At 43.5% G+C, this 27,553-nt stretch overlaps 1 protein-coding gene across 6 annotated transcripts in view; it reads left to right on the plus strand.

Annotated features, from left to right (window-relative positions):
• DAAM2 (dishevelled associated activator of morphogenesis 2) overlaps positions 1 to 27,553 on the plus strand; it is a 325,498-nt gene that overhangs the window by 177,941 nt on the left and 120,004 nt on the right. The gene's annotated exons all lie outside the window — the stretch shown is intronic.

Genomic DNA, 27,553 nt, shown 5'->3' on the forward strand with positions numbered 1-27,553 from the left:
AAATATGCATGATTTATTCCCAGCACTCAAATTCCTTTTATATCACATAATTATAATGCCATCCCTAACAACTTCCAGCACACAAATACTACTCCAAAGTAGTCCATGGTCATTTTCTTCTCAGCCCACACATCTCCAAATAGTATTGCTGCACTCTGCACTTGATAGTGTTCATGAACTACCCAGAACCTTTATATATTAAAAAGTTTTCAAACGGCTTTTTATACATCATTTTATACAGGAGTTGACCATAGCTGGAGTTAATCACACTCCAAAGTAAGCCACAATGAATGTTGTACATGTATTTCAGGAAAAGTAAGAATAATTTCTGCCCTGAGATTCTGCAGACCTGCACTATTTATAGGATTTGTTTGTTTTCATCCCTGTAAGTGCATATGGCTGCCTGTGAAGGAAAGTTATAGCCCCCTGTTAATTAATTTACATTTTAGTTTTCAGGGCTGATGATAGTATCTTATGAGCCTGGTTATTATATTTGTGTTTAGGCCCTTCAGGGGGGTGCAATCTTAGATCAAATGAGAGCCTCTGTGATTTCTATCCCTTCTCCATAATATCTTCATGTGACCACCCCGACCATGACTCTACATTTGTTAACAGATTCAGCTGGTATTTTTTTTAAATTTAGCTTTTATGGGGGAGGAACTTTTTATAGCCATCTTGCAGAATGATGCATTCCATCCACTAGCCAGCCAGGTTTGACAGGAAGCAGCCGTCTGTAATGGTATTCAATATGTCTCTTGGATTTATTGTATTGCTCCCTTCTCCTTTTTAAAGGGAGTAGAAGTAGGTTGGATATAAATATTCTGAAGATGACCTGGAGGAGCAGTGGACTGAAAACCTTTCATGTGCACTCAGAGATGTGTTGGCCAAAGGGACCAATCAGGCTGATGTTAAAAGATGATCGGTTCTGAAGTTGAGGCATGGGAATCCCAGTTCCCATTATCTCATCTGCAAGTACAGTTAGTACCTGATACACCAACGTTCAGGTATGAAAGGTAGTCATATTCTACTCACTCTATGATGCCAAAGAGGCACTGTAGAGACAGCACTGAATCTTAACTCAAGTTGCTGATCAACTCTTGCTTTGTTTGTAACTTTCTTTAGGAAATCTTCGTTGCAAAATCTTTTTAAACCTCCACTGGCGTTGTGTGACTTTTCCTAGGCGAACTAGGTCATGGGAATTCTCTTATATTTGTATAATTATTAGTCACAGTGGAAGAGGCTCTGGTGGTAGTAACAGTAGTAATACAGTATTATAATTATTTTGTGGTTATTAGTCATGGCAGTGGTAGCAATAATAGCAGTATTATGTTTCTGTTATCCAATGACAAAGACTGACAAATACTTAACGTTATTGAAAAGGTTATTTTAAAATTTTTATTTATTTTTAATGGGTCTGAAAGCAGTTCGCAGTTATAAAATCACAATGACTGATCTGAAATATTCGGTGCTATTGAAGATATCAAATATTCGTATTGTAAGGCTCCTGGTTTTGCTCCCCTGAAAGGTAGCGGCAGCAAAGGCACACCTGGGAAGCAGATGTTCTTCAGTCCTCTCCCCGCTGGTCCACCAGGTGTTCCTCTTGTCACTGCTGATGCTCTGAGCAGATGGAACAAATGGCTCTTAGCCATTAAAACCCTGAGGCGATTGTTGGTGGAGGCACGGAAAATCTTCTTCAGTTCTGCTGATATTGGTGCCACATCCAAGTCTGCAGCAGTTTTCATAGGGAACTGCTCCCCCTCTGAACTTGGCTACTAGTGCTCAGTGGCCAGATGTGTTCAGTTTCTGTGGAGATGACTTCTCTCCTGGCTGGTATTCAGTGACTCTGCTTCTTTGAACATTGTTGGCTTCCTTGCCTTCCTTGCCATGCAGCCTTTGAAGCTAGCAGGTGGGTAACAGACATTCTTCAGAGTTGTCCCCCCAGTCTACTAGGTTAAGAGAGCTAATACTAAGCCATGTCCATGGTTTAGGACCAGGCACACTGACTGGGATAATTTACATTTGTACCATGTAAGACCCATTAATATGGAACCCTAGTCCTGGAATAATAGCAGCCATGGTTCTGAATCAATCTGGGTGGACTTTCATTTATAGGAGGTCCGCCCTGATGTGGTTGTGTTAACTCTGATGCAGCATTCCAAACTCCCTGTTTCACACAGGGCTTTTACACAGAGAGCAGATCCTAACAAAGCTGGAGTTGGGAAAAAATGTCTTTGAGCTAATTCTGTCTGCTCTCTCTTGGCCTTGCCATGCAATTTTTCAAGCTAGCAGGTGGGCGATTTAATACCAAATGCTCTTGATCTCTGGAGTCAGATTCCTTGCTTCTGCCTCTTGAATGGGAATTTGTGCCTCTGTAGGCCTAGGGCTGTGAACTGAGTATTTTAATCCCTGGGGCTAATCATTTCTCTAGAAGTTGATGAGGGGCATAGCTAGGGGAGAAGAGTTCTGTGTTCACACCTCTCCCCAGCAGCCCCTTGGAGTTGGTAGCAAGCATGACTTCTCCCCTTAAGCTAAGCAAGATCTGCCCAGGTTGCATACGAAAGGGAGACTAGAAGTGTGAGCGCTGTAAGATATTCCCCTTAGGGGATGGAGCCGCTCTGGGAAGAGCATCTAGGCTCCAAGTTCATTCCCTAGCATCTCCAAGATAGGGCTGATAGAGATTCCTGCCTGCAACCTTGGAGAAGCCACTGCCAGTCTCTGTAGACAATACTGAGCGAGATGGACCTATGGTCTGACTCAGTATATGGCAGCTTCCTATGTTCCTATGAGATCATGAAGAAAATAGGGAGGGGTGGAGCTAGAGGGCCCTGAGTTGCTGGGGCCCCCGGGTTCTTGGAACCCATCCGCTCAATTATAGTGACACCCCTGAAGTTGATCAATGTGTGAAGGATAGTGTTTTGGAGCAGGGAAACCTTTGGATCTCTGCCAGCATTCTGATGATATGAGAAGCTTCATGCCTAAGCACCACCTGATACCTTGGGTCTTTCTGTATCTTGATAAAATTGGTGGTATGACAGATACTTGAGGCAAAGCTGGGGACCTTGTTATTTCTGGTGCTCTAGGTGTTAGCAATAGCTACACTACTGTCTTTATCAGGAGTAACCTAAAACCAAGTGTTCCGTCTCTTCAAATCCTTTCTTAAAACACCTCTCCCATGGAGATTTCCAAAGAAAACCTTCCCTGAATATTCATCTGTTCTCATTTAAAGACATAATGCACCAGATGAAGGTCATGTCATCTGTTCTCCCAGCATGTATATGTGTGTGGGGAAGTGGGGGTGGCTGAAATTTTAAAATGTATTTTCTGTTTTGTATTGCGTGTCCTTTGCGGAAGAAACTACACTTCCATTATGTCAAGCAAAATGTGGATACGCAATAAATTAAGACAGTACCTCCATTATTTCGTTTTAACCTCTAACTGTCACTTTAAAAAGTACTTACACAGCATCTATCACTAACTTTGCCTGCTAAACAGTTTTTATTGCTGATGCAGTTGGGCTGACTGTTCACAACCAATTTTTCAAGGGATCTTTCTTTTCTCCTAGTAGCTTCTCTACACCCTGTGTTCTCTTGCGGTAAATGTATTGGCTGCTCCTGATTTGTAACTTTTTGTTGCTTTGAGGGATTCACCTTGATAAACATTCCTGCTGAATTCTGCAAATTGTAATGACCAACACAACTTTGTTCTTCTCTTAGCCTCCTTCTGAGTGATGTGAGAGAATATATTTTTTAAAACATTCTTTTTACTTTTGTGATATCCACTGACTGGGAAAAATTCACTATTGTTGTGAACTAGAGAAAGATGGTCATTCATGATGATTGAAAGAAGCAAGGCAGATGCAGGAGATTATTTCTTCCTTCTCCGCTCCTCTATAGGTCTCCAAACCTCTGCAAGCCACTTCCATGAGGCATAATTGTAGGAAGAGGCACCCCTCACCAAACTTCTCATTCTGACATTCCTTAGGTCTAGCAGGTCCCTTTGTGAACTACCTCTTTGGCAACTCATGGAGAGTAGGGATGTGCAATCAGGTTCCCTTGTTTGGTCCGACCCCGGACCAACCCCCACAACTGTTTGGGTTGTTTTGGGTTTTTTTGCAGATTTTTTTTTTTTTAAAAATTTACTTATCCCCTTCGTGGGAATTGTTGGAGGTGGCGGCGGGTGTCTGCAGAGGTCTGCCCACCGGCCTCCATTTATGCTGCTGGCTCTTCGGCCCATTCAGGCCTTTCCCTTCTGGCGTTGTGGCCATTTTGGAGGCTGCCATGCCTGCACAATTGGCCTCTGTGTGACCCCCCTGCCGCCTCCAACAACTCCCCTGAAGGGTAAGTTAAAAGTTTTTTAAAATAATTTTTAAAAAATTGTTCGCGAACCACCACCCCCTCGAAACAGGGAGGATTCGAGGGGGTAAGGACCGAACTGGTCTGGTTCTGGTCTGGACTTGAACCAAACCAGCTGGTTCCGTGCACACCCCTAATGGAGAGCACCTGATTGTGCTGCTCATGCTACTTCTGTAAGTCCACTCGGTTCAGATTTATAGCCAAGGCTGTTCTCTCTGCTTTCCCTCTATGAGGAAAATGTAGGTATAGCAGACTTTACATAGCAACATAGGTCCATTTAGCTCAGTCTTGTCTACATTGACTGGCAGCAGCTCTTCAAGGTTCCAGGCAAGAGTCCTTCCCAGCCCCTACCTGGAGATGCCAGGGACTTGATGTATGCAAGCAGATGTTCTACCACTGAGTTATGGCCCCATCCCTGATGTTTTGTTTTAAGCTGGGGCAAAGCAGGGGCAGGTTAAAGAAAATAAATATGTCTGCAGCACAAACCTCCTTTAGTGTGGTGTGAAACAAAGTGGCAATGGGCTGTATCCATGCTCTTTGGGAGGACTGCAAGGGATATCTCCTTGATAATGCTACTGGAAGACATTACATGGTGGCATTGACCCTCACCATATTGAAGCTGAGATGATGTTTCAGAGGCAGCTATGCCACTCTGATAACACAAGAACTAGTCCTAAAAGAACCCATTGGCAGCCTCTTTTTTTGCACTCCTGTGCAGCTTCTGCAGCTTATGACGTAGAAGCTGAAACTCCATGAGCCACCTGTTGGTGATTCCAGATCCAGTGTTAGAAGACACTGATGTAAGTTTATGTGCATCTCTCCACCTGTTGACCAAATTACCAATTACAGAAGCTCTAGTTTATCTTGACCACCCATTATAATTGGATAAAAGGTGACAAATATTTTCCTGATAAACCCTTCATCAGTTTTTCACGCTATACTTATTGACATTGAGGGGCGGGGGGCGGGAAACAACACCATGATTGGAACTCTTCTCAGGATTCCATCAAAGTGCTGATGTCCCACTGGAGAATATCTACTCTTAGATAAAATTCTGAAATGTCAACCCTATTCTGGGGAACAGCAGAAGGGATGAGAGTTCTGTTTTTTATCTTGCACTCTAACTTTCTCAGCTTAACTCACAGTTTCCGTTATGTAATGTTGGCTCATTTGTTTATCTTAAGAATGGAGGTCACTGAGGTCAGGCCCTTGAAATTATATATTTATTTTTGAAACCTGAAGAATTTCGTTTTTACCATGGGAAAGGCAGAGAGTATTTGTAGTTTCTCTGCTTTTACTTAAAAAAAAAAAAAAGGCTTACAGCTGTCTGAAAATGTGCAGTTACAGGAATAATTTCTCTTAGCAATTTCAGGCAGGCTTCTAGGAAAAATGTGGCCAAGCTATGAACACAGTCAGTCAGGGTGACTCAATAGTGATTTACCTGGTATAGTGGTGATGAAATACACATGACGCTCAAAGCAAGTCTCCTTTGTAGACCTTATTTTTATTGTGTATAAAAGAAAATAAATCCAACAACATTCTATAAACAAAGGAATCCAACAAAATGATGTAAAGAACAGCAAACATTTTGATGTAAAAACATCATTATTAATGACATTTGGTAGTGTTTCTCTTTTTTTAAATGGATAATAAATCTGGATTGTCCCAAACCCTTAACCACTCACTCCAGTCAAATTAACGGCTGCCTTATGTTTCCAGGAATGACTGCTCCCATGCCATTTATGGATGGTAATGTTTGAAGAAAGCAAACTACTGGGTAAGGTAAAATTGTGCCGTCGAGTCGGTGTCGACTCCTGGCGACCACAGAGCTCTGTGGTTGTCTTTGGTAGAATACAGGAAGGGTTTACCATTGCCTCCTGCCACGCAGTATGAGATGATGCCTTTCAGCATCTTCCTATATAGCTGCTGCCCAATATAGGTACCAGCAGAGATTTGAACTGGCAACCTCATGCTTGCTAGGCAAGTCATTTCCCGCTGTGCCATTAGGTGGCTTAAACTATTGAGTAGGGCTGGCAGTATGGTTGCTGCCCCTACCCACATGGACAGCTTTCTTCAAATGTTACTGAGAGCAGCACAGGAGTAGCCACACTGGGGTGGTGCCTGTTGGCACTACTGATAACATATAAGCAGCACTAAGGGTCTCATCAGCCAATCCTTTTGGTCAGTTCGGGGGATAACGAGGGTGAGGTCCAGGCTGTTTGGCTCAAGATCCCTTGTGGGTGTGTAAAGGAGGGCGGGTGTTATAATTGGGCTTCTCTTTGAAATCTTGGGTGAGTTGAGTTTCCCTGGAGAGTTTCCCTGGTCTGGAGATGGGGAGACAAGGGGTGTATCTACTGATTATGGGGTAGCTATTCCAGTGGTGGTGGGGAATAGAAGAAGTAGCATTGACAGGTCAGCAGGCCATTGCAGGGGAAGGGAAATCAGAAACTTGATTGCTGTCTCCCCTTCTGGCTGTCCTGCCAGCTCTTTGACTTTGGAAAGCAATGCTAACCACCCACAGAGCCTCGTCTTGTTCTTTTGTAATGCCAGGTCGGTCTAGAATAAACCTGAAATCATCCATGATTTGATTCTGGATGAAGGGGCCGATCTGGTATGTATTACGAAGACTTGGTTGGGGGAGGCTAGTGGCCCAGTCTTGTCCTGGCTTCTTCCTCCAGGGTATTCTGTTGAGGAGCAGGGGAAGGGAAGTGGGTGGGGAGGTGAAGTGGCTGTGGTCTACAAGAGCAATATATCCCTTACCAGGATCCCTGTCGAAGTGTCTGACCATATTGAATGTGTTTACCTAGGTTTGGGGACCAGAGATAGACTGGGACTTCTGTTGGTGTACTGATCGCCCCGCTGCCCAACAGAGTCCCTAACTGAGCTGATGGACTTGGTCTTGGTATTGGCTTTGGAGTTTCCAAAGTGGTGCTGGGGGACTTCAATGTTCACTTTGGGACCAATTTGTCTGGGGTGGCTCAGGAGTTCATAGAGGTCATGATGACTATGGGCCCATCCCAGGTGGTCTCGGGACCGACACATATTGCTGGTCACATGCTCTATCTGGTCTTTCATTCTGAACAGGGTGGTGTTCCATAAGTGGGGACTCTTTGTCATGGACAGACCACCATCTAGTTAAGGCTGGACTCACGACCACATCCCACCTCCGCAAAGGCAGGGGGCCCATTAGGATAGTCCTCCCAAGAAGGTTATTGGATCCAATAGGATTCCAAGAAGCCTTGGAGAGATTTAGTGTTGGCTCTGCTGATGACCCTGTCGACACTCTGGTGGAGAATTGGAATAATCAGCTCACCAAAGCAGTGGACACGATAGCTCCTAAGTATTCTCTCTGACCCGCTTTGAAACTTGCCCCTTGGTATATGGAAGAACTATGGGGGCTGAAGCCGCAAGGTAGATGACTAGAGCAAGTGGAGGAAGACTCAACACAAATCCGACACATTATTACATAGAGAGCATCTGAAGATATATATTCAGGCAATATGTGCAATAAAGAAGCGATTCTTTTCCTCCCATATTGCCTCCACAAGTTCACGTCCACTGGAGTTGTTCAGGGTCATGAAGAGGCTGATGTGTGCCCCTTCCCCCTTGAATCAGTACTTAGAACCAACAATTACTCACTGTGACGTTTTTAATATTTTCTTTGTAGACAAAATCTCTCATATTCAGGCCAACCTGGATTCAAATTTCACAATTGTAACAGAGTCTAATGCCGAGGTGTCCAACAGCTCCTCTTTTGTGATGACTCCTGAGGATGTGGAAAAGTTGCTTGGAATGGTGAGGCCTACCACCTGCCCTCTTGATCCTTGTCCAACATGGCTTATACTATCTGGCAGGGAGGCTGTTGTAGAAGGCCTGCTAGAGATTATAAATGCTTATCTGAGGGAGGGCAGGATGCCTCCTTGTCTTAAGAGGTCTGAAGAAGCCTGCCTTTGGATCCCTCATAGTTAAATAATTATAGGCCTGTTTCCAACCTTCCATGGTTGGGCAAGGTGATTGAGAAGGTGGTAGCCTCACAGCTCTAGGCGGTCTTGGAGGAAACTGATTATCTAAACCCATTTCAAACTGGATTTCAGATGGGCTATGGGATGGAGACTGCCTTGGTCGGCCTGATGGATGATCTTCAATTGAGTATTGGCAGAGGGAGTGTGACTCTGTTGGACCTTTGGGACTTCTCGGCAGCTTTCGATACTATTGTCCATAGTATCCTTCTGGAATGTCTGAGGGGATTGGGGGTGGGAGGCACTGCTATGCAGTGCTTCCACTCCTACCTCATGATCAGATTCCAGATAGTGTCTCTTGGAGGCTGTTGTTCTTCAAAATCTGAACTTTCCTATGGTAATCCTCAGGGCTCTGCATTGTCTCCGATGTTGTTTAGCATCTACATGAAACCGCTGGGAGAGATTATCAGGGGATTCGGTGCATGGTGTTATCAATATGCTGATGACACCCAAATCTATTTCTCTATGTCAGCAGCAACAGGAGAAGGCATAACCTCCCTAAACGCCTGCCTGGAGGCAGTAATGGGCTGGATGAGGGATAACAAACTGAGGCTGAATCCAGCTAAGATGGAGGTACTTATTGTGTGGGGTCGAAACTTGGGAGACGATTTTGATCTGCTGGTTCTGGATGGGGTCACACTCTCCCGGAAGGAACAGGTGCGCTGTCTGGGGGTGCTTCTGGATCCGAACCTCTCCTTGGTGTCCCCGGTTGAGGTGGTGGCCAGAGGTGCTTTTTATCAGCTTCGGCTGATACGCCAGCTGCATCCATTTCTTGAGATGAACGACCTCAAAACAGTGGTACATCTGCTGGTAACCTCTAGGCTGGATTACTGCAATGCGCTCTATGTGGGGCTGCCTTTGTACGTAGTCCGGAAACTGCAGTTGGTTCAGAACGCGACAGCCAGGGTCATCTAGGAGAGACCATATTACTCCTGTCTTGAAGGAATTGCACTGGCCACCGATACGTTTCCAGGCAAAATACAAGGTGCTGGTCATTCCCTATAAAGCCCTAAACAGTTTAGGCCCTGGGTATTTAAGAGAATGTCTTCTTCGCCATGAGCCCCACCGCCTGTTAAGATCATCTTGAGAGGTTCACCTGCGGCTGCCGCCAACTCATCTGGTGGCTGCTCGGGAATGGGCCTTCTCCGTTGCAGCCCCTGGACTTTGGAATCTGCTCCCTGTTGAAATAAGAGCCTCCCCATCTCTGGCAACTTTTTAAAAGGCACTGAAGACGCATTCATTCACCCAGACTTTTAATTAGATTTATAGTTTTAAATAATTTTAATACTGGGTTTTAAATGTTTTTAATCTTTTAAATGATTTTAATTCTTAATTGACTTAATGTTTTTAAATGATTTTAACTGTAAACCACCCAGAGAGGCAAGTTTTGGGCGGTATGGAAATATTTTAAATAAATAAAAATAAATAAATAAATTTGAGATGGTAGTTATCAGTCAAAATGCATTACCTGATAAGCTTCTCTCTATTGATGTCACGGCGAAGCTCTGTAGTGTGACATCTAATTAATTAGAACTGTTTTGCATTGCCAAGCTATCACTTGGCAGATATAGTTGTCATTTGGCAAACATGGCCAAGTGAACTGGCCCTTTAAGCCCTCATATTTGAGATATCAAAGCTGTTACCTAAGGACAGTGGTAACAGATGCCCAGGAGGTTAGGTGGGGCATCTCCAGCACTGCCCCATTCCTTCTTCCCTCTGACAGCTTCTAGAGATTGATGCATGATCTATCACACTGATAGCTCAGTGTCATTTGCTGTTTAAAGGGGATTTGACAATTATTTGGTTGAGTCTTGGCTTTTCAAGCCTCCTTACATGTTGCTGAAAAGCTGTAGAGAAAGTAAGGTGAATTTTGGTATGGTCAGAGCAACAAGCAAGATGAGCAAACCCAATAGCTGAGTGGTAAGCAGGCACGAAGAGGGGAAATGATGAAAGATCACATAGAATAAGTTGTTCATTCTTAAAATTATATGGGATGAGTGCTCTACCCATCATCTTAGTAGTAGGTATGGCCAAAAAAAAAGGGGAAAAAAGATGTGTGTTCCCAGTGATATAAGTGGGATGTCAGCTTGGTATAGGACTGAGTGATGGGCTGGGTGGTGAGGTTAATAGTAAAAGACAGCAGGAAGGGGAAAATGAGATATCTCATTTTGGACACATTGAATTTTAGGTGCTGGCAAATCATTCAGTTTGAAATGTTAGTGAGACAATTGGAGATGTGGAATTAGAGAATGCAGGAATGTGTGAATGTGACTGGCCCAGAATGTAGGGATGTGTAAATCAATTTAATGATTGAAGCTCAAAATGAAACTGCCCAGGCACCCCTGGCCAAATTCGAGCTCTAATCAAATCGTGCCAGATTCTGGAATATGACCGAGCTTTCAATGTTAAAATGTATAACACAGTGGTTTAAACTTTACTGAAATTGGATTGTATCTAGAAACCTATGGAAAAGTCTGTTCTAGATACAGTTATTGTAAAGCTTAAGTCTTTTTTTAAACATTACAATTATATCGTTTATTTAAATCAGAGTCTGAGGTCTTTGAAAATGCATGGGTTTAAGAAAATATGACTTTTGTCTTCAGGTTTCACGTAATGCTCTATCCCAGTCTGGAATGCTGGACCATATCTGATGCCTAACTGGCTGTTAAGTAGCCCAGACGAGGAGGAAAGAACCCAATCCAAAAAAGCCCAAATTCTTCACCTAGGCCTGTTCAGACTTATTCATGTGAAGCAGAGAGAATTATGATGAAGTTAATTAAGAGTCAGGCTCTGTGTGTGTGTGTGTGTGTGTGTGTGTGTGTGTGTGTGTGTGTGTGTGTGTGTAAAGAATGCATAACCCTTCCAACTTGTGTGTTCTGGAAAATGTGGTGAGCAGAATTTTGAGGTAATTCTCATAAATGCTACCTGTTCCACGCGCAGATACAGTGAGACAGGCAGAGCTGAGGGGTTTCAATGTGTGGATGAGACGTTGGTGCTGGGAGGAGGGGTTTAGATTTGTTAGGCACTGGGACACATTTTGGGGCAAGCAAGGTCTGTACAAAAGGGACGGGCTGCACATGAACCAAGATGGAACCAGACTGCTGGCGCTTAAAATCAAAAAGGTTGCAGAGCAGCTTTTAAAATGATGTCTGGGGAACAGCCGATGGGAGCTGGGCAGTATCCCATTTGGCAAAAGCCATCCTTTAAAGTGTGAGGGTGGAAAGAATTCAGATAAAACCGAAGGGGACAGAGCAGAGCCACATAAAGAGCAGACGGGAGCCTGTGCCAGCAGGCCAAAGAGTCAAAAGAATAGCATACATCAGGTGAGAGATTCAGTGTATAGGTGCTTATATGCCAATGCCAGAAGCCTCTGAGCCAAGTTGGGTGAGCTGGAGTGCTTGGTTGCTAATGCAGAAATAGATATAGTGGGCATAACAGAAACATGGTGGAACAGTGAGAACCAGTGGGACACTATTATCCCTGGGTATAAACTCTATAGAAAGGACAGGGAGGGGGTGCCTTGGAGGAGGGGTAGCACTGTATGTTAAAGAAGGGATAGAATCTAACAAGCTAGAAAACCTATGTGGACTGGAGTCCTCCACAGAAACCCTGTGGGTGACAATACAAGGCCTGAAAGGGGATGTGCTATCGCCCTCCGGATCAAAATGCTGACAGTGACTGGGAGTTGCAGAAGGAAATCAGGGAGGTGCCAAGGAGAGGCAAAGCTGTAATTATGGGTGACTTCAATGACCCACACATAGACTGGGTAAATTCACATTTCTAGATATGCTATATGACTGTGCCCTAGAACAGTTGGTCTTGGAACCAACCAGAGAGAAGGCGACCTTGGACCTAATTCTGAGTGGCACCCAGGACCTGGTGCATGATGTCAGTGTCATCGACCCTTTAGGGAACTGTGACCATAGTGCCATCAAATTCAGCATACATGTGGGGAGAGAATCACCAAGGACGTCTAAGACAGACATTTTGAATTTCAGAAGAGGAAACTTCTCCAAAATGAGGAGTATGGTGAAAAGAAAGCTGAAAGGGAAAATCAGGAGAGTCACTTTGCTCCAGAGTGCCTAGAGTTTACTCAAAACCACAATACTAGAATCCCAGTTAGATTGTATACCCAAAAAGAGGAAAGGTACCACTAAGTCCAGGAGGATGCCAGCATGGCTAACGGGTACCGTCAAGGAAGCCATAAAAGGGAAGAAGACGTCCTTCTGAAATTGGAAGGCCTGTCCAAATGAAGAGAACAGAAAGGAACACAAACTCTGGCAAAAGAAATGCAAGGTGACAATAAGGGAGGCAAAAATAGAGTTTGAGGAACATTTAGCCAAAAGTATCAAGGGGAATAACAAAAACTTCTTTAAGTACACCAGAAGCAGGAAACCTGCCAGGGAGGTGGTTAGACCATTAGACAATGAGGGAGTGAAAGGGGTTATTAAGGAGGATATGAAGGTTGCAAAGAAGCTGAATGAGTTCTTTGTGTCTGTCTGTCTTCAGGGAGAGGATACTGGGCATATACCTGTTCCTGAACCAGGCTTTTTAGGGATGGAGGCTAGAGAGCTGAGTCAGATAGAAGAGATTATGTTCTAAACTGAAAGCTAACAAATCACCAGGGCCGGATGGTATCCACCCAAGAGTCCTCAAAGAACTCAAATATGAAATTGCCGACCTCCTTGCTAAAATATTTAACTTATCCCTGAAATCGGGCTCTGTACCAAGGACTGGAGAGTAGCAAATGTAACACCGATTTTCAAGAAGGGATCCAGGGGTGATCTGGGAAATTACAGGCCAGTTAGCCTAACGTCCGTTCCAGGCAAAATGATGGAAAAAGCATCCTAAAATTGTAAAGCACCTAGAAGAACAGGCCCTGCTGGGAGTGAGCCAGCATGGCTTCCGCAAAGGTAAATCTTGCCTCACCAACCTTTTGAACTTCTTTGAGAGTGTCAACAAGTGTGTGGATAAAGGTGATCCGGTTGACATAGTATACCTGGACTTCCAAAAAGCTTTTGACAAAGTTCTTCATCAAAGACTTCTGAGGAAACTTAGCAGTCATGGGGTAAGAGGACAAGTACATGTGTGGATTGCTAACTGGTTGAAGGACAGGAAACAGAGGGTAGGTATAAATGGAAAGTTCACAATGGAGGGAAGTAAGAAGTGGGGTCCCCCAGGGATCTGTACTGGGACCGGTGCTTTTTAATTAATAAATGATCTAGAAGTAGGGGTATGCAGCGAGGTGGCCAAATTTGCAGATGATACCAAACTCTTCCGGGTAGTGAAATCCCAAACAGATTGTGAGCAGCTCCAAAAGGATCTCTCCATACTGGGGGAGTGGGCGACAAAATGGCAAATGCTGTTCAATTTTAGCAAGTGTAAGGTGATGCATATTGGGATGAAGAACCCCAACTTCAAGTATATGCTGATGGGATCTGAGCTGTCGGTGACTGACCAGGAGAGCGATCCTGGGGTCGTGGTGGACAGCTCGTTGAAAGTGTCGACTCAATGTGTGGCAGCTGCTAAAAAGGCCAATTCCATGCTAGGGAATATTAGGAAGCACACTGAAATTAAAATGGCTGATATTATAATGCCCTTATACAAAACTATGGTGCGACCACACTTGGAGTACTGCGTACAATTCTAGTCACCACACCTTTAAAAAGAACATTGTAGAACGGGAAAAGGTACAGAAGAGGGCAACCAAGATGATCAGGGGCCTGGAGCACCTTTCTTATGAGGCAAGACTACAACACCTGGGGCTTTTTAGTTTAGAAAAAAGACGACTGTGGGGAGACATGATAGAGGTCTATAAAATCATGCATGGTGTGGAGAAAGTGGAGAGAGAGAAATTCTTTTCCCTCTCACAAAACACTAGAACCAGGGGTCACTCCATGAAATTGATTGCCAGGAGGTCTAGGACCCACAAACGGAAGTACTTTTTCATACAATGTGTGATCCACTTGTGGAACTCTCTGCCACAAGATGTGGTGACAGCCAGCAACCTGGATGGCTTTAAGAGGGGTCTGGATAAGTTCATGGAGGTCTATCAATGGCTACCAGTCGGAGGGCTGTGGGCCACCTCGAGCCTCAAAGGCAGGATGCCTCTGAGTACCAGTTGCAGGTGAGTAACAGCAGGAGAGAGGGCATGCCTTCAACTCCTGCCTGTGGCTTCCAGTGGCATCTGGTGGGCCACTGTGCGAAACAGGATGCTGGACTAGATGGGCCATGGGCCTGATCCAGCATGTTTGAGGAGCAATAGAGATAACAGTGATTGGTTTTTTTATATAATGCTATTATGTTTTGCAGAAAGTAATCTCCTAGGATGGGATTTTTATCTCTTCTATCTCTGTGCACTATGCAGAGGATCTTAATGGAAACCCACAGAGGTCATTCCCAAAAGTGAAAACTGAGTTCTACCTAGTTGTTTGTAGGGATGTGTGGAACCGGCCCAGCAGTTCTGTCCGGGGGTTCGTGATCGTACCTGAACCAGACCGCTGGGTCCGGTCAGGGAAGGTCCGCGTACTTTTTTTAAAAAGCAAAAAACTTTTAAACGTAAAAGCAAGTACCTGTAGCCCCATCAGGGGGCTTGCGGTAGCTGTGGGGTGTGTGTGTCCGCATGGGTTCCCCCTTGCAGCTACAGCAAGCCCCCCGAAGGGGCTACATGTACTTGCTTTTACGTTTAATTTTTGTTTTAAATGTTCGCGGACTTGGCAGACCAGTCTGGGACTGGGGGGTGGTGTTCCGAGAGGGGGGGTGTTTGATGTGGGCCAGACGGTTCCGGGCACACCCCTAGTTGTTTGTAGGGGTGTGCACAAAACTGGCTGGCCTGGTTCGGTTCAAACCAGACTGGAACTGAACTGGGCCAGTTTGGTTTTCCCCCCCATTGGAAAACCCCCCCATTTGGTCATGACCTGGCCAGGCAGGGTCCTATTGTGCATGTGCGGCCTGGAATACGGCCAAAAGTTGCCCAAACCGGGCACTTTTGCATAAAGCAAGGCTGGCGGGGGGGGGGGGGGGGACGGGACCGAACTTGAACAGTTCTGTATGGAGGAGTGGGCAAATATTGCTCCGTCTAGATGTGCAAGGTTGATAGAGAAGTATCCCAACAGACTCAAGGCTGTTATTAAAGCAAAAGGTGGTTCAACAAAATATTGACAGGGGGGGGGGTGATCCTTTTTCAATCTCAGTAATTCTTGTTTTTTGTTTCTGACACTTTTTCTGGACTGTAATTGTGATGTTTTTCAGTTGGATGTTATAGGTTGCATTGGATAAGTACAGCTGGTGAAGGGAATTTTCTTTGTGTTTTCATTTCAGGATGTAAGGGAACCAGAATTTAAGGTCTATCAAAGGGGGTGATTCTTTCCAATACCCACTGTAGCTTGTATTTTTTGCAGATGTTTCAGTGTATCATCCCTGCTACCTTGTCATGCCTGTAGTTAGTCTGTGTGATCTTTTTACAACAGCTGATTAGGTGGTCCACGGTTTCATCTGCTTCTTTACAAAGGCGACACTTGCTGTTTGTTGTTGATTTTTCGACTTTTGCTCTTATTGCATTTGTTCTTAGTGCCTGTTCTTGTGCCGGAATTAACCCCTCTGTTTCTTTCTTCAAGTTGCCATTCTTAAGCCATTGCCAGGTCTTGGTGATGTCTGATTTTCCAATTATTTTGTGCAAATATTGACCATGCAGGGGCTTATTTCTCCATTTTTCTGCTCAGTTCTTGACTTGTTCTTTCTTGTAGGCCTGCTTTGTTTCATTGGTGTTGAATAGTTTCTTGTTATTGACCATTTGAAGTGCATCCTTCACTGTCCTTTATGTATTCTTCAAGGCCTCTTTTCTCCTCCTCTACTGTTTGATGGACTTGCATCATTCCTCTTCCAATTTATTATTATTGTTATTATTATTATTTACATTTATATCCCGCTCTTCCTCCAAGGAGCCCAGAGCGGTGTACTACATACTTGAGTTTCTCTTTCACAACAACCCCGTGAAGTAGGTTAGGCTGATAGAGAAGTGACTGGCCCAGAGTCACATGTAGTTTCCCATTCAAAAGCAACCATGACAGACTCTGCTTAGCAAATGGGACAATTAATGCTTGCTACCACAAGTTCACCCTTTCATCATCTCTTACTCTTTATCCCTCTCGCTTTTAAAAAAAAAAACATTTGAAAATTGTCCAGTAGCTATAGTACACTGAGCTGAGATTGGCTTATTTCTGTGTTTCTCATTGCCAGCTATTATAGCTATGTTATCGCAGCTTCTTTTTACAGTTAATAGGGCTGGAACTTGTAACCTCTGTGTGATGAATGATCCTTGTCTGGAATGCATTAAACAATTTGTAATGTGGGTCTTATTTGCCATTATATTGTGAGCTGATGTTTAATTAGCATTAATCCACAGCTGATGATCTGTGTTCCTGCTGGCTTCTGGAAGGGGCAGTATGCTTGAGAGATCCAGAGCAGTAAGCAGTTCTATATATTATGAACAGAGGGTCACATGCTGGAGGGAGGTGATTTTTGTTGGCTTCTCTGCAGTGACAGAGTGCTTTAGTGCTAAGACTAGGCTTGCCACCCAAAGATCTCCAAAAGAAGGAATACATTGAACAGCATATTCTACTTTGCAAAACTGAGAAGTCTCTGTTACATAGACTGCAATGAGTTTTCAAAGCTCATTGAAACTTTGAGTTTCAGTGCACTTTATTGCGCATTTTAAGCCACCATCAGAATTGCTTTCCGCATTCGTCATGATATTTCTGAATTCACCTGTCCCCCACTTTTTTTTTTTTGCCTGAGGCTGATTGGAGGAAGATGACATGATGATAGTATGCAGCCAAAAGCTGTCCCAAGAAAGAGATAAAGAGAGCATGTGTCTTTCTTAGAATGAGCCATAGCTTCACAGGCCTGGCTGCTAGGTTCTACAAGGCCTAGCCTCCTTCCCATTGCCTGTAGGGCAAGGGTAATAGTTTGGCTCCGAAGCTTAATGCGAGTTGTAGTTCCTACCACAGTATAGTCTGCTATTTGGCCCACAGGGCTAAAGACTGTTTTCTAGAGGCCGGCAATATGAAGCCACCTTCCTGTCTTTGTGTGTGCTGTCCACTGTCTTTGTGTGTGCTGTCCAGCAGTCAGTGCCCCCACCGCGACGCATATCCAAGGCCACGAAAAAAGAAAAAACTCCATTCCTTATTAACTTGAAAATAAACACTACATTTTAATCCTATATAAGGAACAACTCCTTGAAATAGGGAATGGGTGGCAAGCCTAACTTAGTCCCATGAGCAGGCAACTGGGCTGTACATGTGGTAATTATATTTAAAAATGTTGTTTTGCCCCTCCACCCCAATCTCCAAGGGAGCTTACAATAAAACAGTATTCAACAACATATGTAATACTGTACATAGGAACCTGCCATATACTGAGTCAGACAATTGGTCTATCTAGCTCAGTATTGCCTTCACAGACTGGCAGTAGCTTCTCCAAGGTTACAGGCAGGAATTTCCCTCAGCCCTATCTTGGAGATGCTGCCAGGGAGGGAACATGAAACCTTCTGCTATTCCCAGAGTGGCTCCATCCCCTAAGGGAATATCTTACACTGCTCACACTTCTAGTCTCCCTTTCATATGCAACCAGGGCGGACCCTGCTTAGCTAAGGTGACAAGTCATGCTTGCTACCACAAGACCAGCTCTCTCCTCTGTAAAATGTTATCTCCTCTGTAAAACATCATCAAACAAACAGCAACTGATACGAACCATCTCATAAGGTTGGGATTGTAACCCAAGTTTCTCCAAAATGAAATCTGAAAGAATTTTAGGGTTTATCCTAGGAAAAAACTCAAATTCAAAGAGGAGTTTCTGGACTTCTCGCCAGGAAACGCACTGGAAATTTTCTCAGAGTTTTTCCATATCCCTAGGCCAAATTACACAATTAAAAGCTCGCTGGAATTTCATAGTTTTCACTGCCCACCTGAGAGGGAAAGCTCTTGGGAGGTTTCTTTGGGCTCCTTAACCAAAAAGGCCTTATCATTGTTCACATCTGTTGCAGACCTGACCTACTGTTACTACAGTAATAGGAAAATGGGTTGCTACTGTAATACCGCCCCCCACCAAAAAAATTGCATACTAGAAGTGCAAAACTCAACATATTTTCAGTTTGGAGATTTAAATGTTGATAGCTGCTGTATTTCTACAACTCCTGCCTCCTTCAGTGGTCATGGAACAATTTTTATATATCTCTTCAAGCCACAAAGTTACATTTATGACTTGATATAAATTTTCTACCTACACTGATAGAAACATGAAAACCTTTGCTTCCTGGCACAGTCTGATTTTCTAAAAGACCAATTGGTTTTCTCTATTTTCCTCCTTCTTGCTGAAATATTGATTAAAACTGAGCCGGGGAAAAAGGGGGAGCACATTATGAAAGTCTGATTCTCCAAACTTACTCAGAAAATAAGGATCATGAGAGTATTTTGTTGCAAGTCTTTATGTCTGACTGCTAGAAATCAGTTTATCTGACTGCTAGAAATCAGGACACTAGTCCTGTGTTTAAATGAAAAATGTCATTTATCTTGGTCTATCAAGCTGCTAATCAGTTTATGGGGGATATTTTGGTTTGTACACCAACTGGCTGAATAGAAACTTCGGGGAAAGTTCATGCACATCTGCTGTCTGATTCTGGAAGAGAGATTAATATTTACTGCTCTCCCAATGGGTGTATCCCCCGACCCACTTAGAAGCCTTGGGAAAGTGTATCTTTTTCTACAAAAGTCTAACAATACTTTTGGAAGTGCTAATCATGCATTATGGGAAACCGTGCAGCAACCACATCTGCCTACTGAGTAACTTGGCTCTGTGGTCTGTCCTGTTTCAAAATTGAAACCTCTTGTGGCCTGACTAGCTTGGGGGTTGGGTGTATATGTGAGAGAGAACAGTCTGAAAAATCTTGAATTTGTTTCAGCTCCGGTTATAAATGTATATTGTGTCTCATGAGAGGCTGTGCATACTTTGCACATTAATCAGAGAGCACCAGCCAACAGAAGTGCAATCCACTGCAGAAAAAATGAGGCGACCTTTCCTTATTTTGTGGAATGTTCCTTATTTCAAAGATCTGAGTAAGAAAAAAAGCTAAATCCGATTTTACGGAACAGGGCCAAACAATGCATCAGTTGATTAAATGTTGTTTTCGTTGTAAAATTCAGCCTAAAGAAATCTGGTTTTAAAACCAGGAATAACTTTGAGACCTTACCAGCCAGGAAAAACCTCAAAGAAGTCTGGCCCAGTCTCAGGATATGGTTTAATGTCCCCCTCTGCAGATCTTAGTTTTCAAAATGTATGGAATCTATTCCTTCTATGATTGATTGATTGATTGATTAAGGTTTATTTCAGGTCAACACTAGAATGACAATTTTAAGCACAAAAATTACAATGCTATAACTGTTTCACTCCACATTGGAGAAAGTGGATTATAACTCATGAAAGTTCATGCATTAAAATATTAGTTATTCCAAAAGGTGCTGCCTTATTCTTTCTTTCTTTTTTTAATTTTAAGGACATTTATTCATTGAGCTTTCCATTTATCTCACTTAGCAGGCTGTGGTTAGAGGAATACACCTGTAACCTTTGACACTCCTAGCCTCAGTCTTGATTTTTTTAAAAATGGGGAGACACTTGAAGAAAGTCTCTGAGCTGCTCTGTTTTAATGAGCTAGAGTTTGAGGTCTGTTCCCACTCGCCCAACCACACACACAGGGTTGATTTTATTTAAATCAAATTGACTGAAATTGTAATTGACTTACCCACATGTATAGGAATTTCATTGAAATATTCCCAAATGGGGTCTCCTTTACAGCCTGCTGCTATGATAGGTGTTTCCCTTCTATAATGGAGGATACACTAAAAAAAAAAAAAATTCCCAACTGCATGAATATGTTCTATTCACTTTTGGTTTCAGTTTCTATTCCCCTCCCCTATTCCTTTCGTGTATATCCACACTCCTCCTCCTTGCTCAGATCTCCTTCGTCCTCCCAAATCCTCTATTCATTCATTGGCCTTCTTTGTCTTTGCACTTTTGCAGGGCCGGGGCTGGGAGGGCAAGGGCTTGATTATGTGTGTGTCCTGCATGTACACCACTTACAGAACAGGATTTATCAGTCTGTTATCTCTAATTATTATTTATTTATTATATTATTTATTTGTTTGATTTCTAGACCGCCCTTACAAAATAGCTCAGGGCAGTTCACAAATATCACAAAACAGTTAAAATCAATCAGTGATTGGGAATAAAGATTTTAAAATACAATAAAGCAGCTAAAACAAAAAATCCCCCCCCAAAAACCAATTCAAAAACTTATAAAAACCCGATACATTAAAAACCCTTTAAAACAATTTTAAAACCCTGGAAGGCCAGGCCGAACAGGTAGGTCTATAGGGCCCTCCTAAATGCCAATAAAGAATTCAAATTACGGATTTCTGCAGGGTGTGCATTCCACAATCTAGGAGCGGCTACAGAGAAGGCCTGCCTCTGGGTTGCCACCAGACAAGCCAGTGGCAACTGGAGCTGGACCTCTTCAGATGATCTTAGCATGTGGTGGGGATCAGACAGAAGACAGCGCTCTCTAAGGTAACCTGGACCTAAGCTGTTCAGGGCTTTAAAGGTAATAACCAGCACTTTGTATTTTACCCAGAAACATATTGGCAGCCAGTGCAGCTGTTTCAAAACAAGCATAATATGGTCTCTCCAAGTTACCCCGGAGACCAGCCTGGCTGCCGCATTTTGAACTAACTAAAGTTTCCGAACTATGTACAAACGTAGAGCCACACGTAGAGCGCATTACAGTAGTCAAGCTTGGAGATTACCAGCTGGTGCACCACTGTTCTGAGGTCATCCTCCTCAAGGAATGGATGCAGCTGTCGAATTAGCCTAAGCTGATAAAAAGCACTCCTGGCCACAGCCTCCACCTGAGATACCACGGTGAGGTCCGTATCCAGGAGAACCCCCAAGCTGCGGACCTGCTCCTTCTGGGGGAGCGTGAACCCATCCAGCACAGGGAGATCTAACTCATCCCTCAGATTCTGAGCCCCTACAATGAGCACCTCCGTCTTGCTTGGATTCAGCTTCAGTTTGTTATCCCTCATCCAGCCCATTACTGCCTATAGGCAGGCATTTAGGGAATGAACACCATTTCCTGATGAAGCAGATGAAAGAGAGAAGTAGATTTGGGTGTCACCAGCATATTGATAACATCCAGCATCAAATCTCCTGATGACCTCACCCAGCTGTTTCATGTAGATATTGAAAAGCATTGGTGACAGATTGGAGCCCTGAGGGACTCCATATAACAGCTCTCATTTAGAAGAGCAACTGTCACCAAGCTCCACCATCTGGGATCTGCCTGAGAGATAGGAGCGGAACCACTGCAAAGCAGTGCCTCCTATCCCAACTCCCCCAGGCAGCCCAGAAGGCTACCATGGTCGATGGTATCAAATGCCACTGAGAGATCCAAGAGAACCAACAGAGTCACACTCTCTCTGTCGATTCCTTGGTATAGGTCATCCATCAGACTGACGAAGGCTGACTCAGCCCCATAGCCTGCTCTAAAGCCAGTTTGAAATGGGTCTAGATAATCAGTTTCCTCCGAAACCACCTGGAGCTGGCCGGCCACCACCCTCTCGATCACCTTGCCCAACCAAGGGAGATTAGAGATTGGCCTATAACTATCCATCACCGAGGGATCCAGGGAAGACTTCTTGAGAAAAGGTCTAATTATTGCCTCCTTCAAGCATGGAGGCGCCTTACCCTCTCTCAGTGATGCATTTATGATATTCACCAGGCCTCCTTGAATAATCTCCCTGCTAGATGGAAGCAGCCAAGTCAGCCAAGGGTCCAGAGAACAAGTGGTGGACCGCACTGCTCCAAGCAGCTTGTCCACATCCTCAGGAATCACAGATTGAAACTGATCCAACCTAACACTGCAAGAAGGATTGAGGGACACCTCCTCCATAGACCCTGCAGAAAAAGTAGAATCCAAGTTGGCCCAAATACAGGAGATTTTATCCACAAAGAACCCACTGAGGGCTTCACAGCAGAGCACCTCTGGGAGCTGATTAGAAACAGAAGGAGTAGAAATTAGACTCCTTACTACCCGGGATAACTCCGCTGAACATGAACCCACAGAAGCAATGCGAGCTAACCAGAACTTATTTTTTGCTGTATGCACTGCCTCCACATAAGCCCTCAAGTGGGTCACATGCTGCAGCCTGTCAAATTTGAGCCAGATTCTCCTCCACCTGTGCTCCAGTCACCTACCCAGCTGCTTCAACCCTTGCAACTCCTCGGTATACCAGGGAGCCGATTTTGAAGCGGGTCTGGAGGGATGCTGAGGTGGCTACAATGCCCTTAATGCTACATTGGTGAAATATATTTATATTCATACTTGGTGTATAGGCAAGGCAAGGGCTATCGCTGTGCTTCTGTTCTGCAGTAACTCTTAGTATGCTGGGTCAGGAGGAAAACAGAAGTGGAAAATCATAATGTTCATGGAAAGTTCAGTTGAACTCTCAAGTATTTTAGTTTCCAATTCCATCTCTGCTTAGTCTGCTGTGATATTGACCTTGACCTTTGTCTGAGTCTGAACTAACCAATGATTTTCCTGCTTTGGATTTTAAAAAAAAGAACAAAGTGCTGCTTCTTCCAAGAATAATGAAGAATTCATTCTTGCCTGGATGTTCAGTGGGCAGACTTTTGTTTTTTAGGGTTTGGTTTTTCTAAGTATTTGAAGGATTCTGTTTAAATCTCAGTTTCTACATGAAGTAATTTATCTCTCAGTTCCCAGTTTCCATGCTGGAATTGAGCCTGTCGAAGACCGCTTCCATGCTTATATGTTGATTATGTTACAGTTGTAGCATGTTGGAACATGGTTCTCATAGTGGTTACAGAGTTGTTGCTCTGGTAAAGAATGAGACAGCTGCTTATAGCATCCCACAGATTGACATCTGTTTTTAAATTTAATATTTACACTATTCACTGGGAGTTAAAAGTGGACTTTGCTCTAATATATTCCTTCGTGCATGGTCTGCTCATACACTTGGGTAATTGTTTCCATATATTCATGCCTATGTGGCTTTGGAGAGTAGGATCCTTGCGTTCCTTCTGCATCTCCTGGAGCATAAAAGAATTTTTTCACCCATATTAAGTTCTCTTGCAGCCATTTGACATAAGATTTTCCTTGCTGATCAATGTTCTGAACACTGTATTAAACATGCTCAATTTTCATTTTTGAATGAAAACGCTACAGAACAGCAATTTGCGGTCCTCTCCAGGCAAATTCTGATGTCTTGAAAATGTCCACTGAGCAACTGGCTAAGAGAGAAGATGGGATGAACTAACCTCAAATGATTGATACTCGATAGTTGAACCTCTAATGTATCAAAAACCTTTATGTCTGCAGAATGTCCCCTATGGGCATAAAAGGGGATCTCTAGTATTTGGTGTAAAAGAATGCATGTGAATGGTGAAATAGCTAGTACTGTACTATTTCCTTAACACATACATCTCTCATATGCATGATAACTTTACTTGGATAAAGACAGGTATTAAAATATTCTGATATTTGGAACAATGGTTCTCATGTTTAATTTAATTTAATTTGTTTAATTTAGCATTTTGTGTCTGGTTCTGAAGTGTGGAGGTGGGTATCATAAAGAAATTTGTTGGAAATATAAACTAAAACTGTATTCAAGACTGAATTTTAGAAAAACAGTGAGATTCTTCTTTTTATTTTGCTCATATTTAAAAGAGGGGGCAAAACCTGAAAGGAGGACGTGTATTCATTCTCTCTCTCTCTCTCTCTCTCTCTCTCTCTCTCTCTCTCTCTCTCTCTCTCATTCATTCTTCAGGGTAGACTCACAATATATAATATACATAAATGAACAGACAAAATACTGGAATTTGATTAAGGACGATAGGATTAAATTTAATGCTAGCTTCTTTGTGATGAGATGACCCAATATATGGAGCCCTGCTACCTTGATAAGAGATCATCAATAGTTCATTGATGTCAATAATTCATCAATAGTTGACAGTTCATAAGTGTGAATTCTGAAATACCTTGCTTTCAAATCTACAGTTTGATACTGAAAATCTGGAAAATGTGTTGGTATTCATGAATATGCTAATGCTAAAGTATACAGCCACATCAATGTAAGTGCTGTGGGCATCTGAAATTAACTTTTAAACAAGTATGCACTGCTGAAAATTACGGTAATTTAAACAGTGATTGCTGTGACCCACCCATAAAAATTCAAAGTCAACTCAAGCCCAGAGTTTTCTTGGATTCAAGGAGGAGACAGTTATGTTAGGAAGTGTAAGAACAACGTTTGCTAACACAACCAAGGGGTTTTTTTTGGGGGGGGGGCGGGATCCTAGAAAACTCTGGCCTTGGGTTAATCTTGAATTTTAGAGGGTGGGTCACAGCAATCACTGTTTAAATTAAATCTTTTTTTCTTCTGCAGTAAGACTACAATTAGTCTTTTGTGTGTGAGCACAACAAAAGAAGAACAGGTTAATATTTTGCTTAGCTGGCACAGCATTTATCATTGGGTGTCCTGTACTTTCACTTACCTCAATACTAGCACATCTATGAAGACAAATCTGCGTGTCTGAATAGGAAACTGTATCCCCCCGTTGTCACAGTTTATAAATTTACATAATTATAGAATTTTAGAGTTGGGACATATCTTGAAGGTCTTCTAGTCCAACGCCTCCCACTCAGTACAGGAAACTGCTACAGCTTCCCTGACAGATGGCTGCCCAGCCTCTGCTTGAAAATCTCCAGGGAAGGAGAGCCCATCACTGCACGAGGCAGTCCATTCCACTGTCAAACATCTCTTACATTTAGACATTTCTTCCTAATGCCTAACCTAAATCTGCTTCCTTGTAATTTCAACCCATTGACTCTAGTCCTGCCTTCAGGAGAAATGGAAACAAGTCTGCCCCGCACCTTCTGTGTGGCAGCCCTTCAGATATTTGAAGAAGTCTATTATATCTCCCTTTTGTCTTCTCCTTTCCAGGCTAAACATACCCAGCTCCTTTAATGTCCTTCATAGGACTTGGCTTCCAGGTCCCTCACCATTCTGACTGCCCTCCTCTAAACATGTCAGCTTATTCAAGACCATATAAGCCATAAACCTCTCTGAAATGACCTTTATTTAACTAGGTGTAGATTAGCTCTCTGTGTCTCTTGTTGTACTCAATGCAGGATAAGATTATTCTCTGGAATAATGCCCTGGTTTTTTGTATGTTCTTGTGCTGAGCCAAAAATAGGAGGCTAAAGCCTGTCATGTGGAAAACAGTTGCCTTCCTAGTATAAGCCCTAGTTTATTTGTCTGTCTCTTAATGAGGCACCATGTGGAAAGAAGCATCTCAGTGGCTGTAGTGACTGCTGGCCCCCAAATAGCAACCAGTAGCTATGCCTCAAGATCACCCCTTCTAGCCATCTTCTCACTTTTGGCCAAGAGAGGGATGTTACTCACTTGCACACCTGCCACTAGACTTCTTTTGTTTGCTAGAGGGAGCAAGGAAATTGAGCCACTGGGCAAGGAACTGAAGCAGTTTTAGGTTCCAGCAACCACTCAACCACCAGGATGCTTCTATCCAAAAGGTGCCTCAAGAATTGAAGGTATGAAACAGGGCCCAGAGGGCGAAAAAAGTAAAAGCTGATGACATGTGACAGAATCTAGCAATCTCAGGGTTGGTCCACAGTTTTAAGGGCCTTTTATTTATTTTTATTTGTTTTAACATTTATCTCCCACTCTTCCTCCAAGGTGCACATAAGAACAGCCCTGCTGGATCAGGCCCATGGCCCATCTAGTCCAGCATCCAGTGGACCACCAGATGCCTCTGGAAGCCTACAGGCAGGAATTGAGGGCATGCCCCCCCCTCTTGCTTTTAGTCCCCTGCAACTGGTACTCAGAGGCATCCTGCTGGAGGTGGCCTATAGCCCTTTGACTAGTAGCCGTTGATAGACCTCTCCTCCATGAAGTTATCCAAACCCCTCTTAAAGCCATCCAGGTTGTTGGCTGTCACCATGTCTTGTGGCAGAGAATTCCACAAGTTGATTATGCGTTGTGTCAAAAAGTACTTCCGTTTGTTGGTCTTGAATTTCCAGGCAATCAATTTCATGGGATGATCCCTGGTTCTAGTGTTATGTGAGAGCAAGAAAACATCTCTAACTCTTACCCCTGCTTCTAGATCATTTATGCATAAACTAAAGAGCACCGGTCCCAGTACAGATCCCTGGGGGATCCCACTTCTTACTTCCCTCCATTGTGAAAACTCTCCATTTATATCTACCCTCTGTTTCCTGTCTTTCAACCAGTTAGCAATCCACACATGTACTTGTCCACTTATCCCATGACCGCTAAGTTTCCTCAGGAGTCTTTGATGAGGAACTTTGTCAAAAGCTTTTTGGAAGTCCAGGTAGACTATGTCAACTGGATCACCTTGATCCACACACTCGTTGACACTCTCAAAGAACTCCAAAAGGTTGGTGAGGCAAGATTTCCCTTTGCGGAAGCCATGCTGGCTCACTCCCAGCAGGGTCTGTTCTTCTAGGTGCTTTACGATTTTATCCTTGAGGATGCTTTCCATCAATTTTCCTGGAATTGATGTTAAGCTAACCCTCCTGTAATTTCCCAGATCACCCCTGGATCGCTTTTTGAAAATCAGTGTTACATTTGCTACTCTCCAGTTCTCTGGTACAGAGCCCAATTGCAGGGATAAGTTATATATTTTAGCAAGGAGGTCGCCAATTCCATATTTGAGTTCTTTGAGGACTCCTGGATGGATGCCATCTGGCCCTGACGATATGCTCAGGTTGTTTTTGTCCTCACAACAATCCTGTGAGGTTGGTTAATGTTTGCCATACACTGTAAGGCTGCTCTGTATACCCTGCTTAAATGACATAACTGCCCCTGGGTATGCACATTCTGTACAGAGGGGATCCTAGGTTGCTGACTAAGGAAATAAGAAGAAGAGAAGTCCTTGGATGGCCACGCAAAGTTTCCAGTTTCACTCCCCATCATCTCCAGATAAAATAATCAAGTGGCAGGTGATGAGAAAGATCTCTGCCTGAGATCTGGAGAGCTGCTAGCCAGTCAAAACAGGCAATTGTCAGCTAGGTGGACT

Source organism: Hemicordylus capensis, chromosome 1 (assembly GCF_027244095.1).
Source record: "Hemicordylus capensis ecotype Gifberg chromosome 1, rHemCap1.1.pri, whole genome shotgun sequence".
Classification (NCBI taxonomy): Eukaryota; Metazoa; Chordata; class Lepidosauria; order Squamata; family Cordylidae; genus Hemicordylus; species Hemicordylus capensis.